The 23,268-nt window shown below is 38.7% G+C and overlaps 1 protein-coding gene across 1 annotated transcript in view; it reads right to left on the bottom strand.

The window, feature by feature from the left end:
* COBL (cordon-bleu WH2 repeat protein) overlaps positions 1–21,412 on the bottom strand; it is a 211,039-nt gene extending 189,627 nt beyond the window's left edge. Inside the window, exon 1 of the mRNA XM_055704951.1 lies at positions 21,288–21,412. The gene's annotated coding sequence lies outside the window, so the exon portion shown is untranslated. The remainder of the gene's footprint in view (positions 1–21,287) is intronic.
* Positions 21,413–23,268: the final 1,856 nt, after the last annotated feature.

The raw sequence follows: 23,268 nt of genomic DNA, 5'->3' as shown, positions 1-23,268 counted from the left end.
AGAATCAGGTTCTAGCTGTTAACACCAAATCAGATTGAGGTTGTACTGGGCATCATGCTTTTGTGCCAGGCCCTCAGTTGCACAGCAAATTTACCAAGGTTAGGTAAGTGTTATGGACCTTCCTCATCTGAAGATGTGGCTCTTGTTTAACTATATGGAATATATACATAATATTAAATTGTGAGCAAGATGCTACAGCCTTTAAAAAGCTGTCTGGTGTGTTGAATGCCTAAGGGAATGTAGATGACTCACTGAAACTTTGTTAAAACACAAGACATCTGCTTAAATATGTTTCCTGTCAGTCCTTCTGCAAGGCTGGAAATAATGGGCTAGAGATGCTCTCCTCCTCCACCAGCCCTGGCACCGAAGGACTGGAAAACTGCTGTAAGCCAGCCTGGGATTCCTCTTTGAGTGATGGGAGCTGCCACTTGGCTCCAGGCAGTAAAAGGATGCTCTTTCTCACAGCCCTGAAGGAGAGGGCACAGCTGAGGGAGTGCAGCAAGGAGCAGCTCCGCAGCACCCCAGCAGCCCCAGCTGCGGCAGCGGTTCATTCCCCCAGTGCTTCAGCCATGCTGAGGCCCATGCTGACTCCCCAGGGGCTATAAACTACCTCAGAGCCTTTGTTATTGCCTCTCCTGCCTCCCAGGAGCTCAGTTCTCATCTTATGCCATCGTACCTACTACCGCTGCGACATCATGGTTTTATGCATAGCAGTAGTAGCAATGATTCCAATGACAATGTGATGCCACACGAACATTACGGATATAATTTCCTATTAAAGACACCAAATTTTCTACAACAAGGAGAATGTAAACTAGAATAAGAAACACTTAATGCTGCTGCCCCCCCCCCCCACCCCCCCCCACCCCTGGGCCCTGCCCCCCCAACAGTTTGCCAAAACTTTTGATAAGATTGGGTCCTGAAGATGCAGCTCTCATGACACAACCCAACTTCAAAGAAGGTGTTAGCATATAAGATACATAGATATGCACCACTGCACAAATGTGATGAATAACGAAGCAAACTTACTGGCTTGCCTGTAACAGCTCTACCTTAAAACTGCATATCATATTTTTTCCCCCTTCTCTTGAAGGGTCAGACCTAATTGTGTTGCTTTGAGAAGACTGCATTTCAGCTACAAATGAACACTCATAACTATTCCATGTTAAAAATAACTTTAAAGCAAAGCACCAGATGCTGCTATGGAAAATTCCTTGGAGCTTTCATGTGATACTTGCATCTGTTCAGCTGGAAGAGTGACTTTGAAACAAACTAATGGCTTTTAAGTGGTGAGAAAAGGAGCAAAAAGGCAAAACACTGTAGAAGGCACTGGGAAAAAAAAGTTAACAAAAAGGTCTGCATTGGAATGATGGCAGTCAGATAAAATGTTGGATAGAAACTTGGGCCACAAACAGAAAGAGTTTAAAATGGTCAGAGATACAAACAATTATTTCCTGGTAAAGCAGCAAGAAGGGAACTACTTTTCACAGGCATAAAAAGTTATAGAGGCAAAGATCTATCTCATCTTAAGGTAACTTATTTCCTCCTACAAACTTTGGGAACATTATAATTTTGCTGAAAAGTTAGCCTAACAGAAGGTCTAAGTAGATGTTAGTATCTAGTGAAACACTAGGAAAAAAGAAATTTGGTTTTAGTTGATCTCTTTAGTTGTTCTCTTCCTTCCTGCTGATTTATAGACAAATGCATGTCAATGGGAGCTCTGTCCCTATTTTTTAATCTTCATCTCACTGGCTTGTAATCTTAATAAGCCCAGTAGTCTTCAAAAAGTTAATGTGTCTAGGGTGAATATAATGCTTCTCACTAGTAAATCTTCAAGTTTTAGAACATTCTGATGTGTAGAGGAATGAAGGCCGTGGGTTGATCAGCACTGATAACATGCAGCTGTGGCCTTGCCTCAGAGGCAGTGAGTTGATTGACATGGATGATGTGCAGCTGTAGCTCGTTCCTGCTGAGTGGTTAAATAGTTCTGAGGAGTGTAGGGTTGGGTTGGATGGAGGAGGGGTAGTGTGGTATGGTCTCTGAAGGAAGGAGAAGCAGCACAGAGAGTAGAATTTGATCAATGGTAAAGCCTTGTTGCAGCTTACTAGTTTGTGCTGCAACAACTGGTGCCCTGTGTGAGGCTGGCTGAGTTGGACTCTGGCTACAGCATCTGGCGTCTGATGTAGCTGAGACAAGTGGGAGAACCTGTAACAGACATGGTGAGAGGTGAGCTGTTGCAACTAATCAATATGGGTGTATTGCAATATTTGTTATCCATCTTAACTCAAATTGCAACTTTTGGTACCTAACATAGATGGGGACTAATTGATATGGGTACAGAAGAAGAAAACTCCACAATTGATGAGGGAGGAAGAAGGAAGAAAGGAGAGGGGGGGGCCTGGATGAGGTGAGATGAGGAGAAGGTAGAAGAGGGACTGTATGAAGAGTATGCTGGTATGAGATGGTAAAAGACTTTGTTGCAGCTGGCTAGTTTGTTTGTGCTGTGACTGATGGAATAGTACAGGTATTGAGAATTATGCCCACATTACAGAAGAGGAAAGTGACTGAACAAAAATAGGTTGATTACCCTGGGCTACAAGAAATATGGGTAAAAATGGGACCAAGCAACATGAATTCTTAGCTTTTTCTGTTTTTCAGACCAACACTACATGTATCTATTTATCTTGTTATATAGTAGTTAAGCATCCAAAAAAATCACAATGTTTAACTATTTAGTCACTGATGTATAAGTTATGCAGAACATCTACCACATGTACCTATCATGTTTCTCTGTATGGCAAAGAACAGCCCTGTGTATTGTCTATATGCTGATGATAATATCGTGTGTTATCTCAGGTCTTATTAGCTCCAGTGGGCAATAAAGACACCTTCTATACCCAAAGGAAGCTCTTTTCACCTCAAAACAATAAGAAGTATTATGCTGGCCAACAGAATAGTCATAGTACACAACTGAAAGTGGCAGTTTCCCAAACACAAGTGACGGAAATGGAAAATTTTGCAATTTTAAGAGTGTGGTACTGGGAGTAAAATATCTTATTTCCTGCAATTGAAGTAGAATATGAACTTTTAGCAAGATGGAGGTGGAAAGAAGAAAGCCCAAACATACTGCTCTGCTGCCCTTTTCTTAATCCTGCAATTTTACTTACAGTTCTCTTAGGTACTGGCCAGACATAGTTTGCACTGATCCAATTTTGCTTGCCTACAACATCCATACATTACCTCTGAAAAGCAGTCCCCAGTTTAGATTTTCTGAGCTAGCAGCTCTCAATGAAGGTAATTGATCTTAAATTGGGGTTTAATTTAGTCTGGCATCTAAACTGCTGGGAGCTTTGTAGGCTTGCCAAGTATTGATCCTAATGACTCATGCCCAGCAAAATCTGCTTGAGTTTTTAGTGACTAAGAATTTCCTTTCTTTATTGCTTTAATTGTTATCATGATTGACAGTGCCAGCAGAGGAGAACTCGGGTTTCAAACCAGTAGGAAAACATGTTCAGAGTTTTTTTTGGGGTGGTGGGTTTGGTGTTTTTTGGGGCTGTGTGGTTTTTAAAAAACATTATACACATACCAACATTTAAATTATTTTCTTCAATTATGAAGAAAACATCACCTAGTGAAGATGATGGCTCTTAAAAAGCTCATTATTGTATGGGCTACTTATCTATGCTATAAGCAAGGAGAAAAATGCTAAGGGTATTTGACATTAAGTGTCTTCTGCCTCCACCAAATAAAAACCATCCTCTCAAACACACCACCATTGCTATTTCATACCTAAAAATAAAAGCTCTTCACCTCAGTTGCAAATAAAAAAATCTCTGAGAGACTAACACACCTCTGGGTCTCAGGAATAATTTTTTTGTATATTTGTAACCAGTCACAGTTGCCAAGACAAAACTCTTGTCTCTTCAATATGCTTTTGTGTAATCTGGCACGGGGCGTAAGTAAATCAGCTGGTGAGCAGTGCCTGGATGAGACTGTGAAACAGTAGCTTCAGTTTTCATATAGTATCTTCCAGCTCTCTCTTTATAATTTAATACCTAGTCACAACAAGAGATAAATCTTTCATGGCACTATACAATTTGGGTAGTGTAGAGAAGGAGTTTATTTCATTAGAAGACTGTATTAAGTGGAGTTTGAGAGCAGCTTTTCATATTGAGTTTTTATCGCTGTTGTCCCATCAGTAGGCTCTTTACCTGGTGTGCAGCACCCATTCACCCACAGAGTCAAGGTATTTCTGTTCCTTTATTCTAGTTTGACAAAGGGAGCTGGGTGGTAACACACAAATGCCTAGCTCTCCCATTGTCGAAATTGTACAAAGTGTGCAGTTCAGCAAGCAAAGACATCAGCTTTCATTGGTTACAAATTGCCCAATTCCTTCAGCACTTAATACTTGGTTTCCTATTTGTCAAGTAATTATCTTGCTTCTCATGTCAATTAACTTGCATGCTCATTCTCAATTTCTTTTTTGGGTCTGGGGGATTTCTTCAGTTGATGGTCAATGAGTTGTGGTTGCAACCTTCCCCTGCTGGAATTACCTTTCCCCTAGTTAGTGCTTGTGGTAAACTTCCAGTGAGCTCATTTATCTTGTGCTTTAAACAAAACTTGCTGGTGCTTAACGAAGTGCTTTGCCAGATGTACAAAAATGCTTATATAGTGAATTAACCATTAACAACTCATTTGTTGTAATTGTTTTAAAGTCAACCCTCTAACAAATTTGATTTTATTAATCAATCCCTTAATCATTTGATGTCATTGCCACTATTCTGTTATTCATTGGCAGAATTTATTAAATTAGTATTCTGTTAATGCAACACATACTTTGAGCAAAATCTGACTGTAGCAGTTGCTCAGACTTAGAATCCACTCTCTCTTCAGGGTTGCGTTTGTCATAGAAGTTAAACTAAAAATATAGAGGGTCAAATGCATGTTTCTGAGCTCTGTCTCAAGGTGACTGATGAATCAGCAATAAAGATAGACCCATGCTTCTCTGAACTAATGTAGAATACTTAAATGTGTTTGTCCCCTTATTTCACCAACTTTTTTTCCTTTTGAACCAAACTTCTTGCCACCAGTAATTGGCAAGAAGTTTTGGCCAGCAATAGGAAATGTTTTATTTTTTGCCTTTCCATGCACATTAGAATTTATTTTTGTGGGAAAAAGATGATTCAGTCTTTTCCATTGTCACAATTTCCACCCTAAGCCTTCCTTATAGCTGTGCTAAAACAAGATCACCTTTTTGGTAATAGCTACTGCCTAGAGAGGGACCGTTTATGGGACAATTTGTTCAGACTTTATGCACAGAGTCTACCCATTAGATGACCACAGCATTTGCTTTCAATAGCTGCTTTCATACGCTGGCAGGAGCTCTATGTGAAAGATTCAGGGTAGGGATGAATTAATGTGTTGTACTAAAGTGTCTGGTTCAGTCAGAAAGTTCTCATTTTTCTGACTCTCTGTATTGAAGTAACAAGCAGAAGTCTTTTTAAAAAATTTGCAGAGAAATAAATTTACATATTCCTAATTTTCCAAAATAACAGCTCTTCTAACAGATGTTCTTTCATTTCTGCTGGATTCATCAGTATGGATTACAAAGAGACAGTGTAGTTTGGACTGGGAGTAGCCTCTCTGCTTGTAATCTAAAAAACACCCCCTGAGCAAGAACAGTTTGTCCTCTTGCCAAGAAGTGTTCTGTACCTGAGAAGTAGCAGAAGTTTAAGTAGTTTGTTGCTGTACTCTGCTTTTGTATTCATTCCAAGTTAGAATACCTGACAGGAGCTATATTAAGATTGCTAATGCACAGCTCGTTTTTTCCATTGCACCTTTATCACCACATTTAAATACTGATCGGCTAATAGGAGCCAGCTAGTTTCAGATAAGAGCAGACCACTGTTGAGATGGGGATATTATTTGGAGAAATATTTTTGCCATTCAGCAGCGTTGTGCTAAGTGTGATAGAAGTTGTTTTCACTGTGTAAACATCAGGAGGCATTTAGTGAACATACAGCTGGAGCAATTGTGAAACCTTCATTTCAACTTAAAAAAATCTCCCCTGGCATTTTTTTCCCTCGCAATGCATACCTGATTCAGTGTTAGTCAGGTAGGTACTAGAATATGGTGCATTAAGAGAGAACTTCCACCTGCTTGGAAAAAGCTAAGAGGGGAGGTGCCTCACAGTTTGTCATCTAGATCTCAGTCCTCAAAGCTCTGGACTCTTCCCAAAGGTGTTTTTATCATGATGTTCACAACTGCTTTTTTACTGTGTTTATTCAGTGAACAATGACTCACTGTCTAGGTGTAAGAGCAATTGACAATTCCAGGGGATTTCTTGTTGAAAGAAAGGGCATCTCTACATTTAACCCACCCAACTGGTTTAAACAAACTCTGTTTGGCACTGGTAGATTCCGCAGAGAGTCTTTGTTTCCCACTGATTTTTCTCTCCTATTTTACTTCTTGCAGTTTGCAATTACTACTTTTGCTGCATGCAAATAATTAAATTACTAGGAAATGTAAATTGCTACAATTTCACACAGCTCAAAATTTGTTACACACCCTCCTCACCCATTATGTTTACAAGGGTGATACAAATTCTGATTAAAAATAAAGGCTTTTTGCCTGATTCTCTCTTCTTTCCAAGAACCAAAAAGCCATCACTGCTTTTTTTTCAGTCTACTCTAGAGATAATGATACCAGGATCAAGAATTTTAAAAAATATCAGCCTTTTACTGCTTATGGACTGATACATGTTCAATATACTTTTTTATAGAAAGTATTCCTCTTGATCCAAGAGAATCTGTTCAAGAGCCACACTATTGCCAGCAGTGAGGGAGTTCACCAGGCGATTGCCACTATGGAGCATGTCCTATTGTGCCCAATTAAAGCACGTGTGCCTTAGGCATACTGGCAGCATCAGTGCAGGGTTGCACAGCATACCTGTCATCCCAGATGCAGTGGGCATCCCACCACTCATCAGTGGGAAAGGGGGGAGGCAGAGAAGGACTACCCTCCAGTTGCCCTGGGATACCCAGCTCTGCAAGCTGTTCAAGATTCCTCAGATTAAACTTTTCAGATAAATATTGTTTGCTGAAAATGTTGGAAAATGATTGATTTGAAAAGGAACATAATGAAACCATCAAGAGACATCTGTAGGATGTCATTAAAATAACACCTTTAGTCAAGGAAAAGAATCAAACTTGTGGGCTGGTATTTTTACATAAAGCAAAAAATTTTAAAACTAATAAATTATGGTTCTCATAAAAGGAGGGGAAATTATTCTACACTTTTGTTTTTATTTAAAAAGAATCCAGAATAATTTGCTTCTCAACACAATATGGTCTATAGTTTTAACTGTTACTTTTTAAAAGGCCTTATGACTAGGTTAAGCAAAATCAAAACTAATCCAAAAAACAACCAGCCTGTTTTCGTTAGTTTTGTTAGATTCTTTCTGGAGAACTGGAGCCAGGCTCCTCATCTACAGATTTATACAGAAAGGAAAAAAAAATTATGAAAACTTGTAAGAAGCATGGGAAGTCAAGAATCCTTTTGAGATCCAAGGCTATTTTTGACAGATTTGTTCAAAAAAACCTCAACCAAATGACCTACAGATAAAGGCTAAGACTAACTTCTAAAATCTTTGGAGAGTATGTCCTTTCAGCAAATTCAGTGACTGGAAATTCAAGTAACCTTTTTTTTTTTTAAAAGGTAGAAGCTCTAAAGCAGTGTTCAAAGGAGAAAATTAGCTGAGATCTAGACCAATCTGAACTGCAAACTCACCTTTAATTATTTTTTCATTTCTGTGCCAAGACTGGTCCTGTGCTGGGAGTGTGAATAGAATACACTGTTCATTTGGACTCTTTTCTAAAAAGCCCTGCCTGAATTGAAACATAATTTAATATTTCTCCAATTAGACATGTCTGTCAGCAGTTTCATCAGTTGCTACTGGGACTGCAGGTGGTTCTGAAGTGTAGGTAGGCAGCCTGTGAAAAAATACTCTTTAGGTGCACTGATAATGAAGAAAGATTAATCTCTTCCCAAAAAATGCTGCACTGCCCTGTAGTTTTTGAAATGAAGACTGAGAGGAGGAAAGCCATCCAAACTCCAGCTCCCTGTACAAGCTATGCAACAGTGTTGCCCTTTCGTGGTTTTTGTTGTGCTGATGTCTACGATTCATACTAAAACTATATAAAATCACTACTAATGTCTAAGAGCAGGTTTTTAGCTTCAACTGAAGTAGCTTCACGTTTCAAGATAGCAATTTATTAAACGGTGGATTTCAGAACTGCATGGATAATTTAAAATAGGTATATGAAAGAAGAGCAATAATATCCTCTTATGAATTTCTTCTAAGCAGATTTTTTTGTCATTTTAAACAAATTGCATGTAACAATCATCCAGCAGATAATTCAGGAACCATACACATGCATACAAGCATATGTTTTTCCCATTCAGATTAATCAACCTTTTTTTATGCTGTAAATGCTGCATTTCTGAAATCAAGTCTTGCCTTCTGTGAACTCTTTCCAATGACTGATTAAAAATGGAATGTTCCCAAGTACATTTGTGCAAGTAATACTGCTAGCTTGGGTGTTTGTTGAAAGGAAACACAAACAGGACTAGAGTACAAAGCAAATGTAAATATTCAGATAAATATTTGTGGAAAGATGTGTTTGTCAAGCTATGGTTCCCACCATCAATAAAAGTTCAAGTCGCATCATAAGCCTTAAGGAAGAAGCATTTCTGCACCAGCAGAGCTAAATTCAGGTGTCCAAAGGCAGCACGTTCCTCATTTCTGGATACTCAGAACAGTTTCTCTGTCTTCAAATGTTAAACTGCATTAAGTATGAAGCACTCCCTCCCCCCAGAGAAAGAAGAGCCCCCCCACCCCCAACCAGAGAACTTCTGTTCTTGACCTTTGGAGGGAAGGTCCATTGGAGATGGGAAAAACAGGGGCAGTGGCAAGGGATGGAGGAGTCGCCACTTCCCCTGGCTTTCTGCAACACACCAGCTTGCTCAGGCCTCTGAGCAGCAGCAGCAGCCACAGAGGACTTCTGAGCAATCTGGGGACCTATCTCCTAATTGTGAACTGTGCTAGGCAATGTAGCTTTTTGCTTTAATTGGAACACTACTACTTCAGCTGATAGCATAAATCTTGGAGGGCTGTCAAAGGTAGTCTGTGTTTTCTATCCAGGAGGCATGTTTGTTATGGTTAGTGCCTCACCTACATATATTACTATATTTCTTGCCAAGAAAAAAACAAAAAGTACAAAGTGAGATAGTATAATACACACAGAAGCATGATGTTTCCCCATTTCCCTGCCTCTATATGTATGACTGCTGGTTTATATAAAAAAACACTGAATAAGCCAGATGTAAAAAAATTCAAAGCACACTGAAATACTTGAGTTTGTAAAATATATATTCCTAATATATCATACCACTTCTTATGTCCCTTCAGAAGTGCTGACTGGTGTCCATAGGAATGCACTGTGATTTTCTTGTGTCCTGTAAAGACAAGGTGTGATAACCTCCCATAGGTGTACAAGTAACACTGAAGATGGGTTATTTGGTGTTATCCTGCATAAACGAGCCTGTTTTAGCCCAACTAATTCACCAGACACATAACTCCAAGCTATAAGTAAACAAGATTTTTTTTTTGTTTCATGTAGGTGATATTTCAGTCTCATCATGTCTGTAAAATTTCATGCATGTCTTGTTCTTAGTTTTGCTTTTTATTCTGATCTGGATCACATCTTTCCTACTGCTGTGCAAACACCCAGCTTTCCAGGTTATTTCAATTTCTCATCGTCTGTTCATGCATAGACATTTCAAGAGCAAGTAGTGATTTGGGGAATTCCTATATTTACTTAAACATTCAGATGCAGGCAGTTTAACATTCCTAGAGTATTTTTCTCATAGTACAGTTTTCCTAAGACTATCTTAGTCTGGGATCAAAATCAAGGCACCCAAAATAGAGAGTTATCCTTTAAAATTTTGACTGCTTTTTCCAACATTTGTTAGCTCCTCCTTCCTAGAAGTCACCTTCATAAGTTTCCCTCACAGCTCTATGATTAGTACAATCTAAAAGTCAGATTTTGTTGTTTTTCTTTGAAATTTGAAAGTTCTAATGAAATAAGATATTCCCTGTTGTTTCAGTGGATATTTACCTTAAGGCTCTAGACAAAGTTTTTCCCAATAACAAGACTGAAACGACAGTCTGTATTTATGCTTTAATAGTTGGTTATTTAAGCATTGTCAGAACAGAATTTGGTTAAATAATGGGGAAAAAATAAGGAACGCCAGGATTAAAGGTGGATGCTTCTTTAGACTCCAACTGGGAGTTTGCCCAGATTGTTAATTCAGTGTCATTGCTTAATGACTATGGAACTTCCAACGTGAGGCTTTTTGACAGCTGATACAGGTAGGCACTGGTCTTCCCTAAATTTCAGTGGTGATATCTAATTTATTGACAAGAATTGTCCATTCACATTTTCAATACTGCTCCTTGCAAACAAATACCAGGCTGTCAACACCACCACTGGCACTCTGCAAGAGCGAGCCCAGAGGGCAGGGACCCAAGGGGCCCCCAGCTGCAGTAGGGATCTCCAGTACGCTCAGGTCCTGACTGAAAAAATCTGGAGTCCAATCTTATCACAACTCTGAGGTTCTCCTCAAACATATATTAAGGTAACTAGGCCACAGTGATACCCTAAAGCAGCATTTTTTTAAAAATTGTTTGCTTGTTTTTAAAATTTATTGGCTGTGGTGTCCATTACAGGTAATTGTCTGTCTTTCTTTAATACATTTCTTCACAACTTGCTTCTGAATCTCTCCCCTGTTTCCTTTTACACTTTGCAGCCAACACCAACTGGTATATGAATTCACATAATATTTTGTCTTCTCTGCTTATAACTTCAGATATCTTAAGGCTTCAACTGGCAGCCAGCATGCTTTGACAAGGATATTGAAAACAGATCTCTGGTCTCTTCTGAAACTACAAGATAAAGTCTTACTTTCAATGAAAATATATGGCACCAGTGCTCAACAGGTAATGTACTTGTTTAAACATCTGTTGAGCAAGGGTGACGGAGAACATGCTCGAGACTTTCACACGTGTTTTATTCCCCATATTTTTGTCTGTGTCTGTTGGCAGGAGAGAAACAATGCCATTTTCTTCCCCTTTCTTCCCCAAGGACTCTCTGACTGAATGTTTGACAGCATCATGTGACCAGGACCTGTCCTGCAAGCCAGGACTGATTAAACACTGTAAGATAATCAAATGACAGACATCAACAAGGACATAAAGCAGCCTTTGTCCCACACTCAGTACCTTGCCCCAAGGCTTACAAAAAGTACAACAGCAGCATATTGCAGCATATTACAGCATACAGCAATTTAGGACGGGAGTTAGGAAACTCGTAGCTGCTAATAAAGTTTGTTGACAAACACCTGCCCAATTATCTACCCATCTGCCTGGACAGCATGCTTGTCATCTTACAATATGTTTTTCCTGGGCTAAGGATGAAAACTCCACTTGCTTTTCCATAGCATATTTAATTCATTAGGTCAAAAAAAGAGTAGAAAACATTAAAACCCAATAATTCAAGATTACAGTCATTTGACAACCTGAAAGGCTATTGGCATAAAAGACTTGTTTCCTAGGAAAGGTGTAATAAAACCCACAGAGACAGTCCCAGGATGTCTTTTACCTTGTGACTTCTGTACACTTCTTTATACAGAAGTAGTGGAGTAACAACTTCATTTATAACTAGCACAGGTATCTGGGTACCTGAAACTGTCCTCACAGCATAGAACAACTAGAAGACGAGCAGGTAATTAGCCAAGATGAAGTTCCAGGCTGTTGTCAGGCCTCAAGCTAGTTCGTTTACTGGTCTGTATACACAGCACAGGCTTATGATGTCAAGTGTACCTGAGAAACTTAAAAAAAAATAAGCCATTCCACCCTAAAACACACACAAAGACTATATTGGCTTTTCATAAGACTCAATGTAAACTTTTGGTCACTACTTCCCCAGGACTGTAATAATGATCTCTCAGCTTTCCTACCTGCAGAGACTTTTCAAAACAGCGTGTTATGCTTATCAGAAATACTCCCTACCAAATGATCCCCAAAACAAAGCAAACCAAACTAAATGCTTTCTTAATCAGTATGAACCAAGGAACTTAAAGTTGAAGAGGAGTACAAACAGTGCCTCTCATTTTGTGTTGTGATCATCCTTACTATTATTTTAAAGTGCTAACAAAAAGTGCTTGGATCACTGTTGACCTGAATGACTATCTGCTATTTGGACGCTCCAGAAAACACAGTGAATGCCTTCTGGTCCCACAACGCCTGGTACTCTCTTGCTTTGTAATAACAGGGCGCACTAACAGAAAGTGAAACTGTGAACCTTGTCAGAGAATCAGTTCTCAGAAAGTCATGAGGCACCAGCACATGAACATTTGGTTCAGGTACGGATGACAATAGTATCTGGACTTGCTGAATAATGGACTTCCAAACAGATTCAGTTCAGCTAAAAAAATCACAATCAGACTTCTGGAGGTGCTATGACAGCTGAGACATAAATATGTATTTATATATAAAAGCATGGTGTTTTTTTTTTAAGTATATACACACATGTACTTTTTCTTTAAAAAGGAGTTAACCCCATAAGTACTGTTTCGCAGTTTGTTTCAGATGTGGACAGCTGCTTCGATGCAGGTATGCTGCTTATAACTTCACAAGGCAAAGGAAAAAGTTATAAAAACGTTACCTATTCCAAATTGTCCTTTTAATTACAATTCTTTATTGAATTCCAGCTTGAGGTTTAATACAAAGGGGCTGCATTACCAGCTAATGGAGTATTATAGCACTTGCTAATTTAGTACTCTGAATCTCACCATAACCATTTACTTTGGCTCTGAAAATCAGAACTTGGATAAGAAAATGAAGTCCTACGTAACCTAATGCACTGTCTTCAGAAAATGCTGTATAAAAAGTTCAGAGCAGCTGTTAGTGGATGCAGTTGGCAAGTGTCCTGTTTCCTGGATGGTAACTAGCCTTTTCCTAAATGCATTTTGATTATTCTAGAAGAGCTTTTATTTTGAGTTCATGACAGTTTGTTCACCAGAAAGTCATATGGGCAGAAAATTAGAGTGTCTTCATTACAAGGCTACCCCTAAGACCACTTTCAGAAATAATTCACTAATATCTTTTCAGAGGATGGGACAGATCTATTATTTTGGTTCAAGCATGAGACACTGCAACAATACAAATAAATAAATAGATGAAGTTAGTGGAAAATAGTTGCTAGTAAATGCTAAGATACAAATTTTCACCTACAAGTATCACTTGCTATTACCTGAAATAAAGATTGACCTTGAAAACATGCACAGCACAGACAGCTTATAGGAATTCAAACGCTAGCTTAGTTCCAGATTGAAATCTTAAGACTTTAAATTACCTGCACATCTTTTCCCTAGACACACGCAATATCTTCTAGGAAGGCTGGGTGTGAGAGTCAAGGCCGAGGATAGCAGAAAGGCTGGAATCAAGCAATGGTGACTGACTCCCAGCATTATGTCTTCCTTTCAGTGAAAAGAGTAGTAGCCATTTCTAACATACTTAAGTGGCACAGGTGCCAGTCAGGAAACAAAAAAAGCAAATAAAAAAAGAGATCTTATTCTGACAAACAAGATGGTGCACAAAGAACTTCAAAGACCCAGGGCTTTTCTGCATGGGTCTAGAGTAGGTCTGGAGGGGAGACATTGTACTCTGGCTACACCTGCAAGAAAGTGGGATAACATGTTCAGCGAGACTGAACAATTTTCCCTCCATTACTTGGTATTACATAAAAAAGGGAAACCAAAATGAACAAGTGAGTACTTTGTTTATATGTCAGAATAAAATGTATGTTTAAAAGAATCTTTCTGCCTCGTGTCTCCTATCAATCATCTTATGGCTTTTCTCACGTATTGCCATGTTGAGCTCATCTTTTTTTTGCAAGGGCTTCCAACACAAAGCCTGAATTTGGTTATCCCTTGGGTGGGGTTCAGCCTGAGAAAAACCAGGAAAAGTTAAGCCTTTAACCTTTGGCTTCCAGACCACTATAAAGAACAAAGACATCTTTTCAGAGGACAGCAAAGTGATTAACACTGCACTATCATGCTTTGGATTTCTGGGGGAGATGAATGTACAAGTTTCATGAAAGGAGCTCGTTTTCACAGATTTTTGCTTGCTGTTATGTGCCATCAGGAAAGAATGTGTGTGTAAACTGGAGAGGCAATATCCTTGCCAGTGCTTTAGATACCACAGCCAGAATGGCAGCTCTTTGGTCTTTCCTCTTTAGAGAAGTCCCACAGAACTGAAGCAGCCAAACTAAGTCCTTCCCCAGTACAAAGTCTCCTGCCAAGACATTCCCCACTTTCTTCTCTTCATTTTTTGTCACCTTTTACCTAGGGGGTCAGCTTGGACCAAAGCCTGTCACACTGGAAAAGGCCAGAGCACACACGGGTAGAAGAACATAGTCTAATTTGACCCAGTCCTTTCCTACTGGGCAATCTTACCCTGAAGAAGAAAACCCAAATTATCTTAAAAGTTTAGAGATACAGCAGATGTCTCTGAATAGATATTGAAGTCTTTTTGTTCTGAAGTAAATTGCTCCAAGGTGATTCCTTCCCTCTGTTATTTTTGGTCTACTGATGCAAAACTGCCATATTATCAACCTACTGTAACTTTTTTTCATTTGCGAGCCAGTGGAGGTGACAGTAAAGCATATTTTGGCCAGTCACTTCCTCTTGAGAGGTGCTAATTAGGACAATAATCCTGAGGCTTTCTGATGATGTGATTTGGTGATGCTCTAGAACCTCCCAGCTCTGTCATTCTTGTGAAATTTTGTAAACAAAACACAGAAACACACCCCAACTCAAAAACCCAAGAATGAAGCAGCTGTCTTTAAAAACAACAACATAAGGAAGCACCTTTCACTAAGGTGTCCAAGTATATTCCATAAAATAAATTAATGAAGTTTGGTCAAACAGAGCCTTTCTCATAGATAATGAATACCTAAAGTGACAAACCTGAATGATAGAAAAATATCAACTGCATTTATTTTTTTGCCTGGATACCAGTAAAATTTTTTATGTCTCACTTTTCACTAAGTTAGTTCAAATTAAAGCACCCACACAGTGGAACAAAAATATTCATCTGTCTCATATGTATAGGAATACTGCCTGAATTCGGAAAGTAAGCTGCAAGATGAATCACTAGCAGACCAAATAACGTTTTTCAAGGCACAGCTAATTTCACTTATTGTAGTTGTGACAAGTAACTGGACTGTTCCCATGCCAACTGACAGCCAGGGTTTGTGATGCTTACCTGTCCCAATTTTTAGAGGCCCGCAAAAGAATAAATATTAAAATAGACAACATGTACAATCAGGTTACACTATTTTAAGATTAGCACTGATCACTTCCACTCGCAGTAGCAAACATGCCAGTTGCACTAATGGCATTAAAAAGAGATTAAAAATAATTAAGGAATTGCAGTGTGTTGTGCCAAAACAGGTTAGTAAGGTATCAAAATGCCAGCTATTCAAAGTACATAAGGAATAAAGGTAATTCTTGGAACATCTATCACTATCCTGAATTCCTGACACAGACCAGTAAATACTTCCCAAATTTTGTTGTTTGTCCAGGTAGTGGAGCAGAAGAAAATGGATAAGGGTTGTTTAATTTTATTGTAAATTGGATACTTGGGAGGTCCTAATACAGTAACTGAAGAATATCACAATACATGGAAACTCATGGAAGAAAGTTAGTGCCTGAGCTTATAGTGCTCAGAAGATTTGGTCAATTAGGTTTTTTCCTAGGTGAGATAGTATATTTTTTTTTATGGGAAATTTTTTTGTATTTGTAATTCTGACCATATTTATGACACAGTTTTTAGTAGGCTCCAATGCAAAACAAAGCCATCCCAAAAATACCTGCCAGGGCAAATGCAAAAGTAAGTTTGACACTTACCTATGTCAACTGTTGCAGGATTTAAACCCATTCTTCCTGCATTTCTGCAAGTATCCTAACAACCAGAAGTATTAGCTATTTTTGGGTAAGAGAAATGAAGCCAAAGAGCAGAAGCAGACATGCTGTTAGAGCAGAAAGACTGACCTGACTTACATTGTAGTAGTTCATGTTTTTAAGCATTGGATGCCACTGTTTCAGTCATGATGTTTTAGCAACTATCATGTTGTTTTGTTATGATTTTTAGAGTTTAGTGACAATTATAACATTATAGAGGGCATTAATAAAAATCACTTTCCCCAAATTTTATTTTCATAGTAAAAAAAGGACTTGCTTCATGGGAAATTAGTTGAAATCAATTAGGGTTGAACAAGATATGAAGACTAGGACTTAAAATCCCCTGTTTGAGAGAAAATCTTCAGTAGACTAAAATATGCTGAGGGTAATGAAAAAAAATTACTGATAACATTTCATTGACAAGATCACTGTGTTTGAGGCAAAATTTACATAATGAAAATCAATAATTGTCAAACCCCCTAATCCTAAGCAAAGACTTTCTGCCAACATTTTCAGCTGTAGAAATCAGAGATTTGCCTCGATAGTCATTCCTTAACCTCAGTTTATTTCTTCGTTGCCAAATGCGAATACCATCCCAAGCTGCGGAGGTAGTTTGCACATACCCCTCCATCCCAAATCCAAGCCCAAGGGAAAATTTAATTAGCTTCTTCGTGCATGCATTCCTGAGGAAAAGAAGCATCCAAGGAGACAGAGCCTAAACCTCAGCAAATCTGAGCTCCTAGCATGGGACACAGAAAAGCAAGTACCAAAAGCCTGCACACCATGAGTGGCTCCTGCTTTTTCTCCTCCCTGATTAAGTTTTGCCCAAGTGTTCAGACTAAACCGTTAGATCCTTTATAGATGATAATCTCTCCTCAGAGTTCACATTGCAAGAGCAAAGCAAGTTGACTGTTTTCTGAAGCAGTTCTTCAAAGGCAAGTCTTAACCAAGCAGCTGAAACTTTTTCCCCTCCAAGCCATGAGGACACAGGAGGATTTGGTGTGTGGGTCCTATCAAAGATATTCTTGGCACCAAAAATGCATTCATTTTATCTGCAACCTCTTCACTCCATGGTTTAGCTTACTACTTTGCATCAGATCAGGTTTAAATTGGAGTTTCTTTCAGACCAGCTTCTAAACGAAAACTACCATAAGAAAAACTGACTTGCTATCTTAGGGCAAACAGTACGTGTTAAATAGTGCTGGATACAAATACTTGGACCTGTGAGATTTGTTCTGATTCAAGGTCATCATCCAGCTGCTTTGCATGTCACAGACCTAATGGAAACAGGATACAGCAGTCACTGTAAAGCAGCAACTTCAGATTTGGGGCTGAAGGGGAGAAAGTATGTAAATGTCTTCTGGCATTTATTTATTATTTATTGTACACAACAGACATGCAGAATATTAGCCTCTGGAGGTGGGGGGAAGAACCTGTGCCCTATTGAAAAAGTAGCTCTGTTTATTTTGTATTAGAATTAATTAACTGTAAAGTACTTGCCAGTAGAGGAACAGTTTTCTCTCCAGTTAAGACATTCCTGTCAGAGGGACCAGGCAGAAGTAATTGGTGAGTAGGGACACAAGCTGGTCCTTGCTTGGGTGGGCTCTGGGCAGAACCCAGGATGAGGTGGGATGATACATCTTGACATGGTTGCGCCTCAGCAATGGAACAATCCCGCATGACGTTCTCTATTCTCTAGATAAATGCCCATTTCATTTATATACCAAAGGGAAACATATCTATTCTGACTATACTAGAAGCGGTATTTTCCCAAACATGGCTTTCCAGCCAGCTTGAGTCTTTAGAAAAGAACATACCCAAAATGAAAAGAGCTGGAGAACAATCCAGTATTTTGTCTCTAACACCCAGCAGCCATAGCACACCCCAGAGTGGTTCAGTGCAGAGCAGCGAACCTGCTTTCGCGCAGTACAGGACTTTGGGAACCCCACTGCCCCACTCAGCACAAAGCCACCAAACGTCCCAGCTAGTGGTGCAGTGTGGTAGCTTGGGGAGAATACACGCAGCAGCCCCACACTTCCAACCTCACCTCTCTCTGGTAGCGTTTAATCGGTGAGCTCATCACTGCTAGTTTCCTAGCTCAGAAGGCTTCACAACAACTCTTTATGCTGGCACTGAAATAAACTTCCCTGAAAAGCTTTACAGGTCTGAAAGGAATGGGCACAGATTCTCCACACTACTGGAGGGGAGAAGAGGTATCCTCCTAAGTGAGCATTTGGCATGCCTGTCCTTTCTGTTTCTTGGTTAGGATATTCACAACCCAAGAAATAAAATCCTTACCCGACTTCCTGATGGGTCCTGCGATAGCAGCATGCTCTTATTTCTTAAACGGTGACAAAAGTTCTGAGATAACTGGGTGCCAAAGCCTTACCATTCCCAAATCAGACGCTTCCCTAGGATCTGAGGAGTTAACCTAAAAATGAAAGAAAGACTGCAGCTGTGGCAGCCTGAGTGCCAACATTTCTATCCTTGCAGTATGACAATCAGTTGTTTCCCAAAATATAACTCACCGCAGCCAGTAAGCCATTGCTTTAAATGGTGACAGAAAAGCTATGAAACAACACTGGGGTTTAGATGTTTTTCTAGCTGGATAGTACTTTTTTTTTACAGCATCGTACCTCACAGTCTCACATTTTTCAGATACAATAACTTTTGCTGTAAAGTGCCAATAGGTATTCATAGTAATTAAGTAACAACATTTGCATGGATAGATCATTATGATAAGCATGAGCTATTGCTTTTCCCACCTATTGCATGTTACTAGAAAACCCAGCTGGGTTAGGCATATGCAAAAGTTATTTAAAAGAATTTATGAAAGAAAACTACGAACCTATCTAATTAAAAACATCAACATATTTATGTTTCAGTGACTTACAGAAAAATGAATTTTAAAAAATGGAACCATGCATATCTTAAAAAAAATAAAAAAGACAAAACCCAGAAGATGTTCCACACAGACAAATATTCAAGAAAAGCTCAGCAAGAAAAGAGCTCATAAAAATCACATACAGCATGTCCAGTCAAACTCTAGGCAGAAAAGTCTTCTAGTCATTTCCCCAGAGTCTTATATTTCTTTTATGAAGGTTATCAGACATATCCAGCAACCAATCTGAAAGTACAGAACCAAAAGAGCAACAAATTGCGGTAGAGACACCGCAACCCTGAGTGCTACCTGCCACTTTGGAGGGAAAAAAATTCCTAAAAATCTAGATGTGCAGCACCCTCTAGTGACTGTCACCGGTGCCCACACTTGGCTTTATGGAGTATTAGTGGTATGGTGAGGCGGTGGCCTTAGAGTCAGGAAAAACTTTTCAAAATATGAACGTGAAGCAGAAAGAGCCAGTGAAACGCCAGTCGCTGCACATCAGGTTAAACAAGAGACCAGGGACAGGTGCCAGCTTACAGTTGCCAAAGAGCGAAAAATGCAGCTCATGCATTTAACCATCCAGAGTCTTCTATAAAGTTTAGTGAAAAACTAAATTGGAATTCAGTGCATGTACTCTACTAAGACTTTATCCTCTTCCTGGATAATTAGGTTTAAGAAATTCTTTTAAAATAAAGTTCTTACTAATCAGACCACCTGGCTTCTGTGAAGTCAGAGATTTTTAGTCTCAGTTATTTTTTTCAGTTTTACTGCATTCCATCAAATCACTCAAGAAAATATTACCATTCTGCTTAAAATTTAAATGATAAAACTTATATTTGTTCCTCTAGAAGAAGTTTTTCTAGAAATCAGTATGTTTTAATTTCCACATTTTTGACAAAAAAAGGTTTCCCCTGGGGAAGCACAATATCAGAAACATCTACTGTCTGTGTTCCTAACTCAGGTATTCCAAGACTGATAGAGTAAAAAAACCACACACTTAAATTCACTCCAATTTAACATGGAAAAAGTTAAACACAAAAGATTAATGCCAAATTGAAAAAAGCTGAGAGCCAAACGGGTCTTTGTAGAATACAAACAGATACCTATGTGTGCACTGTTCGTTCACCCCCCGCTCCACACGTAATTTTCCAGGTAGCCTTGCATAAGTCTCACAGCACCTTGACAGGACTGTGCAGGGCTGCACATACATTGACACCCATCTTCAATTAAATAATAAAAATCAGGCTGCTTCCAAAAAGAATTTTTTTAATCTCAAAAACTTGAATGCACTTCAGCCTGAACAGGTAAGTAAAAAGCTTCCCACAAAGCTGGTGCTTTCCTGACTATGTGTTTCTGACTGCCTCTCTTGTGGAAGATGTTCAGAGGGTTACAGCAATCACTATTGCCTCTGCCCATTTGTGCTATCCAATCACTATGCCCTTCAGTTAGAGATGAATAGGTCACTGTATCATTTACCAGCAAAGAATAAGATAATTCCATATAGCTATGGTACTCCTATAGGGCAAGGTGTCCCCAAAAAGTTCAAGTGAAATAAGAAAAACAGTTTTCAACTGAGGTGCCCCAAAGCTGGGTACAGAATTCAGGTCTGCTGGCTTGTTCTGCACTGCGCCAAAGAAAACTTTGGTGAGATTTCACAGCAAGCAATATTAAGTCATGTGCACTCATGTGTGCATAGAGAATGTTTAAACCTTTATAGAGAGACTTCTCAGAAACAGCTAAATAAAGCATAATGAAGTAAATAAAGCACAAAAGACTGTGCTTTCTTAAGGAGCTTTCTCAGAAGTTTTGGTTTTTTTCACTGTTAATCATCATGAGAAAGCTTTGTGTTCTGTCTTACCACTTTGGATTTCTTGCAGGGATTTGACACTGCAGTTTCACTCTGTTTTAATGATGTTATTTAATGGTGGTTTTGAGAATATTCTTCACTAAATTTTGATGCTTCTTTTGCAAATAGACATCCATCCTTTTGTCCTTAAGAGGCTTTTTTTTAAAGTTGCTTTTGTTTCAAAAATTTACAGCTACCAAAAGCTAAAGTACAAAGATGCACATGGATGTAGCAATTTAAATCAGTTGATCATTGTAGAAACATCATAAATATCTCAAAGATTATTAAGGCAGATGGCAATATATATTACTCAAATCTCATGATCTTTTCCATTGCATTTCAAAGCTACCATTACCTTATGTGACTAAAAACTACAGGAACAAAGATTATTATTTCCATTCCTAAGATATGAACTACAATACTATCTGCTTTTATGTAAGTTTTGCTGAAATAGACATATTCATACATTACCATAAATCAATGAACTAATCTTGAGCGCTTAGGAGCACTTTAGCATTTGATTTGTAGTTTGGACTGCTCTTCTGTATTCCCCAGCAGCACATCATTTGTGTCCATGCCCTAGTAGGATCTAAGTCTTCACAGCTTTAGTGTGCTGCTTTGACTTTCTGACCTTCAATTTTAAATGCAAAGTCACTGGCAAGATCTCTCAACTACACTCACTCCAAAGCTTGTAAGGATTACCTTCAGTCAATGCTGGAGAGCTCAGCAGGAGTGATCAAAGTTTAATCTGTTTCTAATTAAAGGCTGATCTGCTTGACCCTGTGCTCTAAAAATATCAAGCTGTTTATATAAACTGTTTTTTCTTTTTTTTTTCTTCTTTAAATCCCTGTGATTTTATAATGCAGCCAATAAAAGAATACAAGGCATTACAGACCTATTTTTTAAAAACTGGTACATGTAGTTACGTTTCAGAATAATAAGTGAAAGAAATTCCAAGAGCAAATAAATGTGAAAAGAATGAAGACACTTACTAATAAGTTAACTCACAGTAGATATACGTGGCCATTTTTCACTAGAAAGAGCAAAGGCAATTACACCACAGCAACAAACAGTATAAACAGCCACTGCTTGTGTGACGTACTTAATCTGAAAGATTTTAGGGTTGGATTAAGCAAAAGCATGAAAAAGGTACACCACCCACAAAAGAGATCATCCAGATAAATGATATTGCTGTTAAGTTTTATTTTGTAGCATTTTCTAGCTAACTATGATTAGGTAACAGCCACCTGAAATTCAGGCTCATGAAGTACATGAGAACAAGGATTCGACACTTGTATAAACTGTTTTTTCTGAACTACTCCCTCATTTTTTTTCCCCAATTAGATTTTTTCCCTCTCCTTTCTATTGAAGTGGAACAAGCAGGCCTTCTAGCTTATTTTGTACTTTTCCAACCAAAACAAAGTTTTTCAAAAAAACCCAAAACCAAGCAGCTTTTTTTTTTTTAATCAATATTGTTTTAGATAAAAGATTGAGACTTTTTAACCTCTAAACAATGGCCTTTTCAATCAGTTCACGCTGACTGTGACGCACAACAGCTATGTTGTTTTTTTTTCAAACAAAAGAAGTTTCTCCATTATATCACATTTCTAAGAACTTGCTCACACTTTCTCAAGTATGACACAACTCATGATTTTCGAGATTACTTGGGGGCTCTCACTGTGTGCTATGGTACATAAGCTACAAAACCCATATACAGATTGAAAGGTCTTACTATCAGGTGCTGAGCAGCCCATAATATTTAGTATTTTTCTTTCGGTTTTAATCTATTTACAGCTACATGGCATTTTTTCCAAACTCTGCTGCATTCAGTATCAGGGGCTCTGTGAGAACAAAGCTCCTTTTGACCAACCTTCAAGCACAGCACAAAAGACAATAGAAACTCATTTGAGAGGCTGGTCATAGCAAGGATTAGGGCTTTCGTCTGAAAACTCTTTACAGCTAAAGGCAACGGGGCTCCATTTGGTAACCTCTTTATTTGACAGAAATCAGATGAAATACAGCCATTAAGTAAGTTAATAAAGAAATGCACAATACACAGCTGGTAACATTCAGCAGCAACGCTTCTTGGGACACCTAGGTGGTACAAGGACATGACTTCAATGTAGGAATTCCTGTTGAAGCTTGAAGGGGGAGCAACTGAGATTTGGCTGTGGCTGAGACAAACACTACCATTCACCTGGAGGAACTGGAAAAGATTGCATGGTTAACATCTAATTTCCTTTAGCCAAATCTTTTGTTTTTCCCTCAGTGTGGATTCTTTCTGCTAGAGTTTGGAAAGATAATTGTGGGCACCCTGAAGGTCCAGTAAAACTTTCTCTTTTCAGTTGTTGTATTTGCTCACGGTTTGCTATGTCTGCATGTTTTCAGGTTATGCTTCTGTATCATACTGTATTTGAGGCTATGATTTATTATGACAATGAAAACAATTTAA

Source organism: Falco cherrug, chromosome 3, assembly GCF_023634085.1.
Source record: "Falco cherrug isolate bFalChe1 chromosome 3, bFalChe1.pri, whole genome shotgun sequence".
Lineage (NCBI taxonomy): Eukaryota > Metazoa > Chordata > Aves > Falconiformes > Falconidae > Falco > Falco cherrug.
The sequence above is the reverse complement of the archived record's forward strand: the minus strand, read 5'-3'. Positions and strand labels throughout refer to the sequence as shown.